Consider the following 15,200-nt stretch of genomic DNA (forward strand, 5'->3'; position numbering starts at 1 on the left):
AGGCTATATTTTGCACAGGGTGGGGTCCAGGCAGCAGCTCTGGAAAGCAAAGGAAGCCAGTGAGCCCACCACCCACTCTCTTAGGACCATTCTCTGGTCTGGATGTTAAAGTTGAACATCTTTATAGGAACCCTCAGTAAGTGGGGCCAGGACTGAAAGCTATTTCCTGAGTAGTTTGTCAGCCTGTTCTACCAGCCTCCCTCCTTTCCCAGGGATTTGGACCTGCTGAAGTGAACCTGGCGCCTTGCCCCAGGCAAACTGCTGTCAGAGCCAAGCATGGGCTTGCCTGTCAGAGCCAAGCCACACCAGCGGTATTCCACTCTTGAGGTAAATTTTCTCCATTACCCCTGTGTGGTTAATTAGCAGCTGTTCAGGTACTGTAAAAATGCAAGAACATTCAATAAACATAACTTATAAATAGATAACACCAAACAGCCTGCTTGGAAGCCTACTGAAGACACTGGGAAGATTTCTGATGTCCTCAGTGGGCTTTGGAACAGGGCCAAAGGCTGTTCAGCATTAGATAAAGAGAAGTTTATGTCAGGACTATAATATTTAATCTGTGTAGTAGCCAGATTAATTTCACAATTAAATTTTCATTAATTATCCCAAACTGTTTTCCCTGATAGCTAGGTTTAAATATTATGTCTTACAGTCTTAAGCTCTGAAACTGTGAAGCGTGTGCCTATCATTGAAAATGCAATTAGTACCCTGGAATTTGTGCCCTTGTTCCTATTTTAGAGAACAGGAAGGGTTTGTAATGCTCTTGCCACTATGAACAATGGTTTTCACTGATACAGTATTAATTACAGCATGAACACTCAGAGTAGATGCCTATTTCTAGTGACTGTATACTCCTTTTGGTCTTACTGCTTGAAATATAACAGGACTAAATATATTGAATTTGAGGACAAGCATGGGTGCAGGGGAAAGAAGAAGAAAGAGAACATTAATTAAGCCAATATTTAAAGCAGTGTCTGCTGTTTTGTCAACAGTCATCAAAAATGTCATAAAGCTCCTTTTGAGATCATTTTTATTCTTTGACATAAAATTTGTCTGTTTCTAAGGGTATCTCTGTGGTTACTGACTGATGGTACTGCATAGAGAACAGAGCTTCAGGGACTGGGTAAATTGGGAAGCTCTCTAACTAACAAATGAGGGAACCAATTTTCTGGGATACTGATACCCACTAGGTGAAGAATGTAGTCCGTGGTGTAATAGTCTTTGGGCAGCTTCCAAACAATGCTGTGTTGTGGGAAGGAAGCTATAATGCAGTTGTGTCCCTGTCTCATATTGACTTCTAGGTCAAACAAAGCCTGGAGTGATTTGGAATTCACTGGCTGTGCCATTGCTTACTGCAGCTAGTTTGTGAAGGAAGCTATTGTGGATGAAAGAGAGAAACAAAAAGCATTTGATCCTTGCAGTCCTCATGAGACAGCTACGAATTTATGGCAGTTTTTTTCTTTCCAGGCAGCGAAGGAACAGATTACTATCTTATTATAGATCAGCATTTTTACAAATGCTGAACAGCAAATGCTCCCTGGCATGGCTTACTAGGGATGTGAGAAGGAATTATTCAAATTATTTAGAAATTGCCTGACAGCACTTTTGAGATAAAGATGCATTGAAATAAATCTGTGTCTAAGCACTGCTTACCTAGAGATAACAAGGGAATTGCTGTATTGGATCAGACTGAAAGTGCTTTTAAGATCTGATCTCTAGCAGCGGCTATCTATGGGTGATGAGAAGAGCAAACAAGAGTAAGCAGGGCATGTACCAAGTGATCCTTCCCCCTCATACATCTCCCCAGACTTCAGATACCCTCCAATGAGGCACTGCTGAAGCTCACATGAACATTCTTACATTGAAGAGTCTGGTTGCTGCTCTCCACAAATAAATTTATACATTTGATCTCCCCACCATTCTGGGATGTCAGTTTCCACCACACAAAAATTTGTGTCACTACATGAAAATCATAATCCTTTGCCTCTTTTTTGCTGCTTGCCTGTTAGCTGCCCTAAGTCCTTGAATTCTGCACAAGTTGAAGGGAGGAAAACAACCATTTATACTTTATCTTCCCCAGACGTCTTTGTAAGTCTGTTTCACATCTGACCTTGATTATTTTTTCACAAGTTAAAGACTAACTTTAGCTTGAAAGATCAGTCAATTAGATAAGTCAATCTTTCTATACCTCATTTTCTCCAGTTATAGAAAGGAGTTTCTGATCTTAGGAGTATTTCTAAAATTTTATTGCCCCCTCCGCCTCAATGTCCAGGAAAACTCAACAAACAGAATGGTTTGAGCTCTTCCTGATATTTTAGTAAACTTCCTCATACTGCAAAGTTAATGGAGACTACAGGATTCTCAATTGCACTGAACACAGCAGTGTTGTATAGCAAATGCTACTGTTAACTCACTTTTCATACAAGAAACTTGAAAGATATGTTAGGGGGAAATAAATGTCTGACTGAAAAAAGAGCTCATGTTTTGCTGTTCACTAAAATAGTGGAAAAGCTGCACAGAGATCACTCATTTACCTCTTTCAGCTTCTGTATCTGCAAAACAGAAAACATGAATGGTCAGAAACAAAACACCTGTATTAGACATGAACATACCAGCCATGTGCAACAAAGGAATGAAAATGGCCCCTGATGAGGTTAGTGAGCCAACCACTGGGAATGTGATCCTGTTTTCTTGAATCAGAGGCAAAATTCCTAGCTAAATTCCCAGGACAATTTATGAATCTTAATGCATAAACCATCTTTAAAAGAGGGGTGTGGTTGCAGCTTTCTGAACGTCATCTTTTAAATTCCCAGTAGACTTTAGCAAAACTATTTTGATTTCTGAAATTCCACTTCCACACAAGAACCTTCTCCAACATGCTACCAGACTGCCTAGCCAGGCTGACTAAAACATCTGCTTCTCTAGAACCACATGTGAAACAAAATCATTTGCTTTTTAATGTAAGGGGCATAAGTCTCTGAAAAAAAAAATTACAAAGGTATCTTGCTCTCACCTTTCAATGAACTTCTGTCTAATATGACTTGTTTGCTACATTTCTCATAAAAATACACCAAACAGCCCTGCCCCTGTACTTCAGTGAAATTTTAGCTGGCTGCAATTATTAGAAAATGACATGATTACCTATTCAAAGCTGAAGCATGTCCATCAACAAAGGAAATCCCTGCCCAAAGCAGTAGGAATGTACTTGTGCCAGAAGACAGGACCATCAAACTTGCTTATGTTTCCTTCTGCTGAGATCAGGATGCTCAAGAAACAGTTCAGGTCACAGCAGCCTTGGACTTCCTCATGTTTGAAGGCAGCCATTTCAGGACCTCTGCCTCATTTCAAATTCCCTTGTAAAATTTGAAATTATTTCTATATAATTTGTTTGTTCCCCATATTGATATTTAGGCATATCACTCTAAATGTTTTGTTTAGGCATTAAAAGTGGGTCTGTATGTCTTTGCTCTGCAAATAAAAAATTCTTGTGAGCTGTTGTTTTGTAGAAGTCTCATTCAGGAATTGGAAGAAAAACAGCAGACCAAGACCTGGGTCTTTATTCTTGAATGCAAGAAGAATAAAGTAGGTGTGTGTAGAATGTTGCAAGAAGTGTAACACTGCCGTGCACACTTTTTCTGTTTGCTCACAGCAGCATTACTGCACTCCCAGGAATGTGGTATTTGCCAGGAATGGGAGGATCCTGCAGGACTGTGGCTGTCTGTGGCTGGATGAGGAAAGCATTGCCAAGGTGTACATACCATGCTGACATGCTGAGGTTGCCCCCCAGCAACATCCCACCAGGGCACTGCAGGCCTGCTGCTCCTGGAGCATGCACAGGAGTTAAAGCTGACAGCAGTTCTGCTTTGAAGTTTCCTCCTGGCCACAGCATTTGAGGATTTAACCCTTAAGGAGATTGGGGTTGTAGTCATTGGGATGAGAATCCTAGATTTCTTCCAAGGATTTAATTAAATATGCCACACAATAAAATTGCAGGCATGAGAGACCATTTGGGTTTGGCCCCGTGCATGTGACTAGAGTCTAATTAGGCCTTTATTGCTAACAACATCTGGTTATAACACTGTCTGCATTTCACAATGGCTGTTTTGCAAGTGCTCTCTGGGTTAACTAACACAGGGATGCCTATACCACAAAATAGAGCTTGATGCAGAAAAAAATCATCGAAGCAGCACTGACCAAACTCTGAATTTACACACAAGCATTCAAAAACCAGAGAGCTGTGATTCAGTTATGCCCACTGAGGTTAACAGGCCATGAAGTCTAATAATCAAAGAAGACTTTGGGTCAAGTTGAAGGTACCAGTACTGTGGCTGAGAGTACTCTTCTCACACTCATGGTCAGAGGAACAAATTCGTTTCTGAACTTTTCACAGGGAATAGCAACATTTGGACCTTAGGTCACTTGGTATTGCCTGGGTTCTGAGAGAAGATGACTTAAAGTCATTCAAAAGATTTAAAAGAGAGACAGGAGAGCATATAATCTCACAATACTCTCAGAGGGCTAAGTAGGCATGAACAAACTGAGAACTTTCTTTCAAGGCAAATATTTCCTGCACAGTTGATCACCTCAGATAAATTTTGTTTTCTCAGTATCATGAAAATTAATTTACAGGTTTCAGTCACACATAGCAAAATATTATTAAAGGCTTATTTGTGTCGTTCCAAATAATTTAACTCTACAGAAAGCAGCAGATATGGTAGTGCATGCTTGACAGTCAGGTCCTGCTGGGTATAGATTTACATTCAGCCCTGGGGCTCTTGGCTTCTTACTGATAACTGGAAGACTGGTAATATTTGCCAAATATAATTTGAATTTAAGTGGTTGCTACAGAAACTGACTAAGAATAGAGACGTAAAGTCAGAGCAAGATAAAATTTCATGACCCATCAAAAATACACAGATGCCTATTTTCATTTATTTGTTTCTGAAATATTATTTAAAGGCAAAAGAATAAAGACAGATCAGAGCTGATACAATAGGAAAAGATTCAAATTAAGAACTGTTTCTGAAGTGTGTCATCTGTGATTTTGTGGTAGTGCCGTTTCTATTTCTTTCCACGTGGCACCTACTAGAGGAGTATTTAATATCTGTTATTATCCACTGTATTTTAACAAGATCTAAAATGTCAATTTAATATTTTATTTTCACTTTGTTAATCTTTTAATAACAACTTTTGTTTCATGTCACAAGATGGTCGTGATTTCTTGATGGAAGCAGTTAAAAGTCATTTTTCAGATCCTACCAAACGCAACTACCCTGAATTTACTTACTCTAGCGCCAAGTATTCATTAGAGTCTTGAGATCATCTACAACAACTCAAACTTCATAAATACTGCAAATAAGGACTAAATATTTGTTAGAGGCATCCATTTATTTGGAAACATTGTCTTTCTGGTAATGTTTTCTTAGTTTTTGTAAAACTACATATCTTGAATAGTCTCACTCTACACAGACTGGACTCTGATTTTTTGTTTTTTTTAAATGCATGCCACAAACTTTTTTGATCAACTTTACTTCTGAAACACAAAAACCAAAGGGGGATGAGGCCATATAGTTAGTGTGTTTCAAAAAAAAAAAAATCAAACATTTCTATTAGGTCTTTATTTGAAATTCATGTATTAAAGCAGCATAGACTTACACAAATATTGTGACTGCCCCCCGGAGACCAACTTATTCCTGAATTCTTTTAATCTATTGTATTCTTAATCTTCAAGAAGCATAAAGATCATGAGGAATGTGCTTTACTTTCATGTGCTTATAATTTTCTCCATGTGAATACAAACATTGTAGTTACATGGGTATTTCATAGTGCAAAACACTCTTTGTAGACTAATAAATAAGACAGATGGCTGACAATGGAAAATATGGGTTAGCTGAACCTATATATTATAAACTGATCTATTGCACAACAATTGGCCAGTTTTCAAACCATACATGTGCTTTCTAAACAGTGAAGGCTATCCTAAATACTTAGAAAGGTTGGAGAGGTAAAAGTAAAAAGCATTTACTTTTCATTTATAATGATCTGCTGCCTCATTTTGCAATAAAAATCCAGTGCAACAAAACAAAAGAATATTTTTTTTCCCTTTGGGCTTGAGCCCTCAGATTTTTTAAACAACATTTCATGAAAAACTGGTTCTAACTTCACTGGAATCCTTGCCAATCAGAGATGGGCACCTGGATCATTTTGGGTATCAAAGTGCAGGAGCTTTTAATTTGTGCTGTAAGAGGTGACCAGCTTCTGCTGTATGTGATGTATTTTTTCATAAATTCCACCCAAGGAACAAATTTATATGTACAATAGATAGAGAAATCTGTGCTTGTTTTGGGAAAGGAAAGGTTTATGTCTGTGCTGTTGTTGGAGTAGAAACTGGATCTTAGCAAGCGTCTTTTGTTTCAAAGGAAGTCCATACCACAGTTTGGAAACTGAATATAAGAAGGACTCTTGTCTAAATTGACAAAGGCCAAAGTCCTGTCTCAAGTTCAAATTATAAATTGCAGCCATTCCCTTAATTTCATAGGGGTTTTGGGTTTTACTGGGGGGTAGTTGGAGTTTTTTTAACTTATTTGCTGAATTCATCAGTCATTTTCTTGGCTTTAAAATTAGCCAGAATCATACATTTAAAGGTCTTGAGGAATTTAATTTTTAATCAGAAAGCTTAATTTTTATTGTATTGATATTTTAACATATTATTATTACTTTATTCTGCTTTATAATAATCCTCCTTAGGATTTCTACAAATGGTTTTAACTACTAGATAGTTATTGAGTTCTTGTTACCAAGTTCTTTCCTCAATCAGTATTGTTGCTGAGTTGACTGTCACTGAGAAAATTTACACCATGGTTCTACCAAACAGTTAACTACAAGAAACCTCAAATTAATGTTTAGAAATCCTTTTTGAAGTTCAGCTACATAATCAATCCAGTCTGTTATCACTGACCTCTGTTTCACAAAGCCTTAGAAAGACTGCTTCAGAATTTGTAGACCAGGGAGCCAAAATTTTCTTATATGTGACATGTATTTTACACAGACTGAGTAGAAGCTTATCTTTGAAGTACCTTTAAAAGCATCAAAAAGCAGATGTGAGCTGTGGGGCAGGCAACCCAGATCAGGATGAGTACACAGTATCTGGATGACCAGGCTCTTTGAATATATCTCTCACTAGTTATAAATCCAGCCTCTAATTGATGACATCTGCCTCTGCTACACCATGGCAGCAGCCAAACCAAGCGATGCAACAAGAGGCAAATATGAGGAGTATAGGGGAAAGGAAATCAGAGATTGTATCTGTTGATTTTTGTCTAAATATGGAAATTCTTATACAATAGACCATCAAATGTAATTTCCTATGTCTTAGAGGACAAGCCGTACATTTTTTAAAATAGTTCAAAAGGCTTACAAACTTGAGCTCAGGGTGTGGAAGTGGGAGGAAGGGGCCAGAGGAGCTATAGAGAGAAAAAGATGGAGTACAGGATATCCCCCTCACAAGCCTTTGTAAAAAATCCCTCAGTTTGAGATTTCTGTGTATCAGCAGCAGACAGTCTGCTCATTTGACAGGACTGGGCCCACTGCAGATCGATGACAGGGATGTCTTTGTGCAAGGACAACTGAGAGAGCCCTTGCCAGCTTCCACTTACAAGAGAAGACAAGCAGTACCAGAGCTGAAGCATCTTCCTAGTGCCATTATGCATCATGTGCTGCAAAAAGGAGGAGCCAGTAATATCACAATAATGTTCTGCCCTTTGTTGTACTTTTTCTTCTCTGCTTGAAACTCCAGATGTGTCTTGGTCTGCCCCATCACAATCTTGCCCCTGCCTCACAGAACAGTGAGATCAGTTTCTCACTGAGGGCCCTGTCCCATTTTTTTTTTTTTTTTTTTTTTTTTTTTTTTTTTTTTTACTAGGAGTGAATATCATTAGTCCTCTTCACTTCTTCTGATATCTCATTTCCAAATACTTTTATCAAATTAATTCAGAAAGCTGCCGGGCTCTGCCTCACAATTGCAAAACCTTGAAGAAACCACTGGGCAGTTTAAAGTCTTTGCTAGGTCAAAGAAGAAGCAAAGAGCAAAGAAGATTTCCAAAGATCTAGGACAACCTTTCTCCCAGTACTTGAAGAGTTGTACTTCTTTCTTGTCTGGTAATACTTGCTGAGTATGTGGTAATAGACTTGTACAGGCATTCTTGCCTAATGTCATTGGGACATTACAGTACCGAGAAAATCAATGCAACTTTACAGTTATTAAGCAAAGTGTTGACAGTAGCAAGCATATGGATTCCTCCAGAGAACTGTCTTGGGGAATTTTGACTCTGTCACATGCATCCCATTGCTCAGCTTTGGAAATGTGTTTGTCTCAGACAACTTTTTTGGGTGAAAACTGACATCCCTGAATGAGGCACAAACTGAGAGGTAGAGACTTTTTTTGCAGTCACAGTCCTTCCCAGATTAGTGATCAAAGCTGACAGCTTGAATGATCAACAGAAGTCATGCTCTGTTTCCTTCCAGAGCTCAGGCTCATACAGCCTTACCCATCAGTAAGACAGCTGAAGGAATTCTGAGCCTGAAATGTCACCTAAAATTTTCGCCTTTATCAGCCAGTTTAATAAACAACAAAGGTTTCCCTGCAAATTCTGCTTCTTTATGCCCACACAGTATGGTAGATATGGAAATATTCTCACCATTCAGTGGACCTCTTCTTGAGAAATAAGGATTTTGGACAGGGGACCAGTAGGCAACATAAATATTTCCTATTCATTATGGTAGGTGAAGCTGCCTGTTTTGATTTTAAATTTTAGACAAATTTTCAAAGCTGTTTGAAAGGGCAGAAAGCTGGGAAACAGAAAATGATACAGTATTATTTTATTATTTGAACTTGAGTATTATTTAACTTTTAATAAGTTAATTTTCTTTATTTATGGTAAGGCAGGATTGTAGGAATACAGATGTAGATAGATAAAACACAAGTTCAAATGTCTTTTCCTATGACCAGTTGCCCTCAGGAACAAAAACTTACCTGGATTTGTACAGATCATTTCTCTGCCCTCAGCAGCCTTGTGTTGATTTGCAAAAGGTGCAAATCCAACACTTCATACAGAGGAAAAGGAAATAAAGAGTGAGATTTCCCTACTGGCAGCCTTGTGCAGGTTAGTGTAACTTCAAAGTTACAGCATAAGTATTCTGAAGGTGGTTGGGAAGCTTTCTTAGGCAGGAAGAAATTTTGAGTAACACTGATCCACAGTGAGATTAGTATACTAGAATTTGACAGCAATGGTGCGGCATACCTGCAGGTAAGGAGAAAAGGATATCAAAGCAGGAACACTGGAATGTGGGGAAGGGTCAATTTATGCACAAGCATTTCCACCACAGACACCCCTGGAGTTTTTTGGAGTGGCTTCACAGCACTCAGCAGTCTAAAGGAAAGAACTAAGTGAGTGCCTGATGATGCACACTTCATGCACTAGATAATCTCGAGCCAGAGTGACAGTGGTGCCACCAGTTTTTCTGGTAATGGCCTGCTCTGTTTCTTCCAGGCAGAATGAAATCACCTTCACTCCTGGCTTCCAGGCAGAATGAAACCACCTTCACTCCTGATATTGTAGACAAGTAGGAATATTTTAGACAAGTAGGAATAGTAATGAGCACTTACCCTATCTCTGCTGGTGAAATCTTCCATGTTATGTTCTTAAAAATCTCTGAGAAGAAGGTGTCCACACTTCTAAATTCCCATTTCAGTGAGAATAAAAGGATGACAGAATTTTATAGCTAGAAGAGAAATTATTTTTCATGACAAGTGATTTGGCACAAACATTTTAGAGCTACAACCTCATCCTGAAATGAGGAATGAAAGAAGTTAATTGCTGAAAACAGCTCAGTTATACTAGATGGATGATGGGCCTTGGAAAAAAAACATGAAAAAGAAAAGCAATAAAGCCAAAAGATGAAGCAATTTTACCTGAAAGCAAATGCAATCCTCAAAAAGAAAACTTTCTTTTCACAATACCATTTTTCAAACTTATTTGTTCATAATTTTTTGAGCCATTCATTGGCAACACTCGCTCATTACCTACAGATGAACAACTCATGGATGCAGTGCAACACAGTTGCATTTAGACATTGAATGACTCCTGCAAGTAGGTAAAATATTATTGTAAGAGTGTTTCTGCAGACTGGATGTTGGACCATATTGAATTCTTCTTCACTAGAGAAAACAATTGGCCAGCTTTGGAAATATATATACATGGGTTTCAAGAGAACACTAGAACCAATACTCACATTCTCTAAAAAGGCATAAAAGAATGAGAAAACTTATGCATGGAGGTTAAGAAGCAAACCAGGACATGAGGCAGGGAGTGGAAGAACCACTGAGTAGCTGAGGTGAGCTCGAAGGAGAGTTGCCTGTGGGACTTATTTATCTTGGTAATGATGGGAGAGCTGACTGTGACGTGACTGAAGCACTGATTTACAGGTGCCACCTTTGAAAAGTAAGAGCCAGTGTCAGCAGGAAAGTTGCAGAAGATCTTGATGTGTCCTGCCCAGTGGGAAGCATGAGGCCAGATTCTTCTAGCTGAGAACAAAAGCCAAAAGCCCCTGAAAAAATCCTTTACTGGTGAAAATGTCAAGGTCAAGTTCTTACTGAAATCTTCTTTGAACTTCTGTGCAAGAAAAACATTCTGGATATTAAATATAGAAGACAAATTATTTCTTTTGAGGTATTGTACAAGATCAAGAGCAAACCTAAAAATCAATATGTCTGTTGTTACCTACGAAATTAATAGTTCCATATTTTAATTTATTATGAAGACAAAGAATGATCTCTTCTGGCCACCATGGTGTATTATATCATCTCCCTCTGAAAAGTTTCATCTGTCTTTTTTGTGTCTACCAGCAGCAATGCCTTCAGCAAGGTGTTTAATTAAAGGCCCCAAAACTATTCTATTCAGCTGACACTTCTACCAGCAAACTGGATATTTCTTTCTCAGTGATACATTGGTGTAAGCCTTTTCACATGCCCTACAAACATGAAATTTAAATTACCTCTCCTCAATGAAAAGATCAGGTGGCAACAAGGCAGACATGCTTGGAAAGATCTAATATGTACTAATAAGAGAGGAAGTCATCAGAAAACAGATAGTTCCTCAAGCAAATGAATTTGTCCCAACAAAAATGTGTCTATTATATTCACTATTCTTTCATGGGATCATTTTTAGAACATTTATTCTGAGCAGTTCAGCAATGTTTAGAAAAACATGTAATGTATTTGTTCATTTTTCTCCCAGGCTTTCACTTAACAATGGGTGGCATGAAGGTTTTCCTGAGTTCAACATTTGCTTTCCAGATCTGCACGATTCTGATGGCTTGGAAATGTGACATAATCTTAATGATTTCCCCTTATTCTCCATCAGGCCATTCCACTGCTCAGGAGTATTGTGCTGCATTGATAATCACCTTGAGAAGACTTTTGTGAAAGCCTGGTGGGTGTGGTGGTATGAAACGTGGAAAGACGCAATGCTCCTCAAAATGAGAACGTGCCAAGGATTAAATACTCCTATCTTGCAGCAAGAGTTCTAGGAGTCTTGGTAGGTGTCCTGGCATAGGTACCAGGACTGCTTGGACATGCCTGGGAAATACATCAGGAACAGATCACTTTTTGGTTCCTGAACACCAATGTGAATATATGAAACATGAGATCTCTTTCAAACAAAACAAAACAAAACAAAACAAAACAAAACAAAACAAAACAAAAAAAAGTGAAAAGAAAGCTAGACCATCCTTTATCAGACAGGCGAAGAGTGATGTACATTCACAACAAAAAATGAAACATAACAAAATATACCAACAAAAACCATGCAAAACAAAGCAAAACAAAACCCACAGAAATATATACATTGAAAAAATACATCTCATACCCTTTTATCAGTTTCATTCAAGGGTCATCAAAGCCTGCTTACTTAGGAGTAACCTGGACTCTTTTGTGTCTGTAGTTAAATTAAATACCTTTTCACCTTTAGCATAATTTTGACCAATTCCCCTGCATCACAGATGCTGCATAAAGCTGCTTATTAAAGACCTGTTAAAACATCCAGTCTTTGCTGATGAAGCAAAACACAAAAGGTCATCTGATATTTGCTTTAAAAAGGCCAAAGGTCACAAGAGATAGGATAAAATACAATCATCAACTTGTAGCAAGATTCACATGCCCAGCCTATTATTTCCAAGTGCATTGCAAAAGTCTAGCATTTTCATAATCAAGTAACAGATGGCTAAAATCAATTACAAAGGTTAATCCCTCTGACAGCTCTTGTTGGTAGTGGATCTCAATTCATAATATTTTCTCTGCTGTTAAAGTAATAATATGTAATTATGAATTAAATCCTGTTACTATTGGAATATATTTTTAGATTTCTTACCAACTATATCAATGCTAATCTCAGAAACTAAGACCCCTTTTTCTTAACAAAATACAGCAACTATTCTGACTCCATCCCTTTTCCTGCAATAAAACCTTGCCATACTGTAACAGAATTTTGCAAAGTAGCAAAATTTCATAGTTATTATTGTGTTTTGGTAGGGACCTCCTCCTTGATGTCAGCCTTTCAGAGGTGCATCCATCCACCCTTTGGCTCATGATGAGGTACTCAGTGAAGAAATTTGTCTTTGGTGCAAGCCTGTGAGGATTTGCCAGCTAATGGGTCAAAGCAAAAGCAGGAGGAACATAACATAGCTGGAACTATTTTACATAAGCAAAAATAACTTCTGTGTTATATCTTGTCTGTTGTCTTACAAGACAGAAAGTTTTGCCTGGTCAGTATTTGGGCAACAATCTCCGTACTCCACAGGGAACACCCAAGGATACAGTAGTTGCTGTGATTACAGGCTTCAAATGACAGGCAAAATTTAAGAAAATTAATTCCTTTAATATTTCCACCACAAACTGAGGCTATTTACTTGAATGATATCTTGATAAGGGGATCATACTGTTCTCCACAGAACTTAATTTTTTGTTTTACAGCTGATGGCTCACTGGCTCCAAATTATTGCAGAAGTGTGGCTACAGGCAGTGCATACCTGGAGCAGCTTCACATACTCCAAGAAGCAACAGAAGTGCTGAGAGAGATGATTGCCTTCTGCTTTCCCATCAGGAGTGGTGGGGCACTGCCCCAGCCTGCCTGAGGCTCATTAACCACACAGCCAGAGTCAAAGCTCAGCACTGCTCCCAGCATAACCAGAGTGCCAAATTAGGTTTGTGGTCATGGTAAAGAATGTTTTAGACTGTTTCTCCTATAAGATTACAACAGCCCATAGTCTTTAAACTAGTCCATATGATCAGACATGGAGCTCCTAGGGTGTGTCTGTGCCAATTGATAAAAGGATCAGCACGTAGTGGGGCCCAGCTTTCTGTTGAAGCCAAAGAAATTGGTCACTGAAGAAGAACCTCTAGAAGTAAAAGATAAAAATTTGCAAGAAAATAATATATCAATCTAAATTGATATTACACAACATAAGTAGTAAAATAGCTTTTAAGAAAGGCCATTATTATAATATCCTCATTTTCTAGGCTCTATTCTGTTACTTGAGAGTCCTTTGTCCTTATACATTAAAAGCATGCTTAGCTATAGAAGAGGATCAAGGAGGCAGGTCTGACCTGTGAACAGGCAGAAGAAGCAGGCTGCCACCTTTTGCTCTTTCTTTGCTTCAGTGCCATACTCAGTGCTCTGTTCAGAAGAAGATGTGAAAGTAGTCCTTCATGCAGGATGTCCAAAAGGAAATCTCTTTCTGGAGGGGTTATAACTCTTTGAAATCAAGCAAGGCAGCTAATAACATTATAATAAATGTGCATTTATTGATTTCCTTTCCTGACACAAACACAACTTTTTGCCTTTTTTTTTTCATAAAAAGGAACATGGAGCATCTCCTTCAGAAGCAATTCTACATTCCCTTGTAAGTAATTTTTTTTTAAAACTGCTAGTGGAGTCTTTCTTGCCAAAAGGGAGACAGTCCACACTCCTCCCTCCCCAAATGTTCCCTCAGGAACGCTTTGTACTTTCCCTTAACTGTTCACTATGTCCATTGGAGTCCAGCTGCAAAAAAAAGATCAACTTAACATCTGGATTTCCAATCAGTCACAAATTCATGGCTGTTTTCCCAGACAGAGAGCAATTAAATTAAGCCTGTGAAACCCATTACCAAAAACTTTGGAAACATCAGTTCACCCAAACAAAACTATTCTCAGTGTTTCTCAGCCTAAGTGTTCAGGATTAAAATGAGATTTCATAAACATCTAGGGAGAAATCACTCCCAAGGTTATCTGCTGATTCTTTCCCTCTCCCCTCTTGATCACTAGTATTATGTTCCATTTTTTAAACGTTGCTTAGCATGCATTTTATTTCCCCTATACTGCAGGCAAGTGTACTAGTGGATTTGTCTAGGTCTGCAGGAAAAGCCACATTCAAGTGACATTCTTCTGAATATATTGAAGAGAAAACCAGGAACTTTTTATTCTCTAAAAACAGAAGATGGCATCTGCATAATGCCATGTTCCAGTTCTGTCCCTAAAACCATCTCTGGAGAGCTACTGTTAAGGTTTTGAAATCTTAAGTAATCTCAGATACACTATTGATCAACCAGCCGTAATACAAAATGGTTCACCAAATGTTTTCAAGACAAGATTTTCTTCTTTTCTTTATACTCTGTGACTTGGACTAATAGTATATTTTTTTGCATCACGGCTGTCCACCTTGTAAGCCTACAGCTACAACTGGTGTTTAGATAAAGGTGCTTAGACAGAGTTGCATCTCCTTGAGCACCATCAGTTTCCACAAGATTCAAACACACCTTTTGCGAGTTCTGCTCAAAGAGTACTTTTTACTTTAGGGCTTGCAATAGCAGTTTTCTTAGAGTCCTTATTTTCTCAAGCCAAAAAGCAGCTAATTTCTGATCTGAGTTGCACATCATATATTATCTATTACTCCTGCTGTAACTCTGTCTTCAATGTGGATGACAGACCAAAGGGGTCTCAGAGCTCTGACCTGGAGGACCATGACTGCAAGAATGATCAACTCCCAGCTGACCCAGGAATTGTGCAAGATCTGCTGCTCTAGCTGGATTCCTAAAAATCTATGGGGCCTAACTGGATTCATCCAAGAATCCTTGAAGAGCTGGATGATGTCATTAAAAAAGTC

The sequence above is a fragment of the Anomalospiza imberbis genome, chromosome 1 (assembly GCF_031753505.1).
Source record: "Anomalospiza imberbis isolate Cuckoo-Finch-1a 21T00152 chromosome 1, ASM3175350v1, whole genome shotgun sequence".
In the NCBI taxonomy this organism is placed as follows: Eukaryota; Metazoa; Chordata; class Aves; order Passeriformes; family Viduidae; genus Anomalospiza; species Anomalospiza imberbis.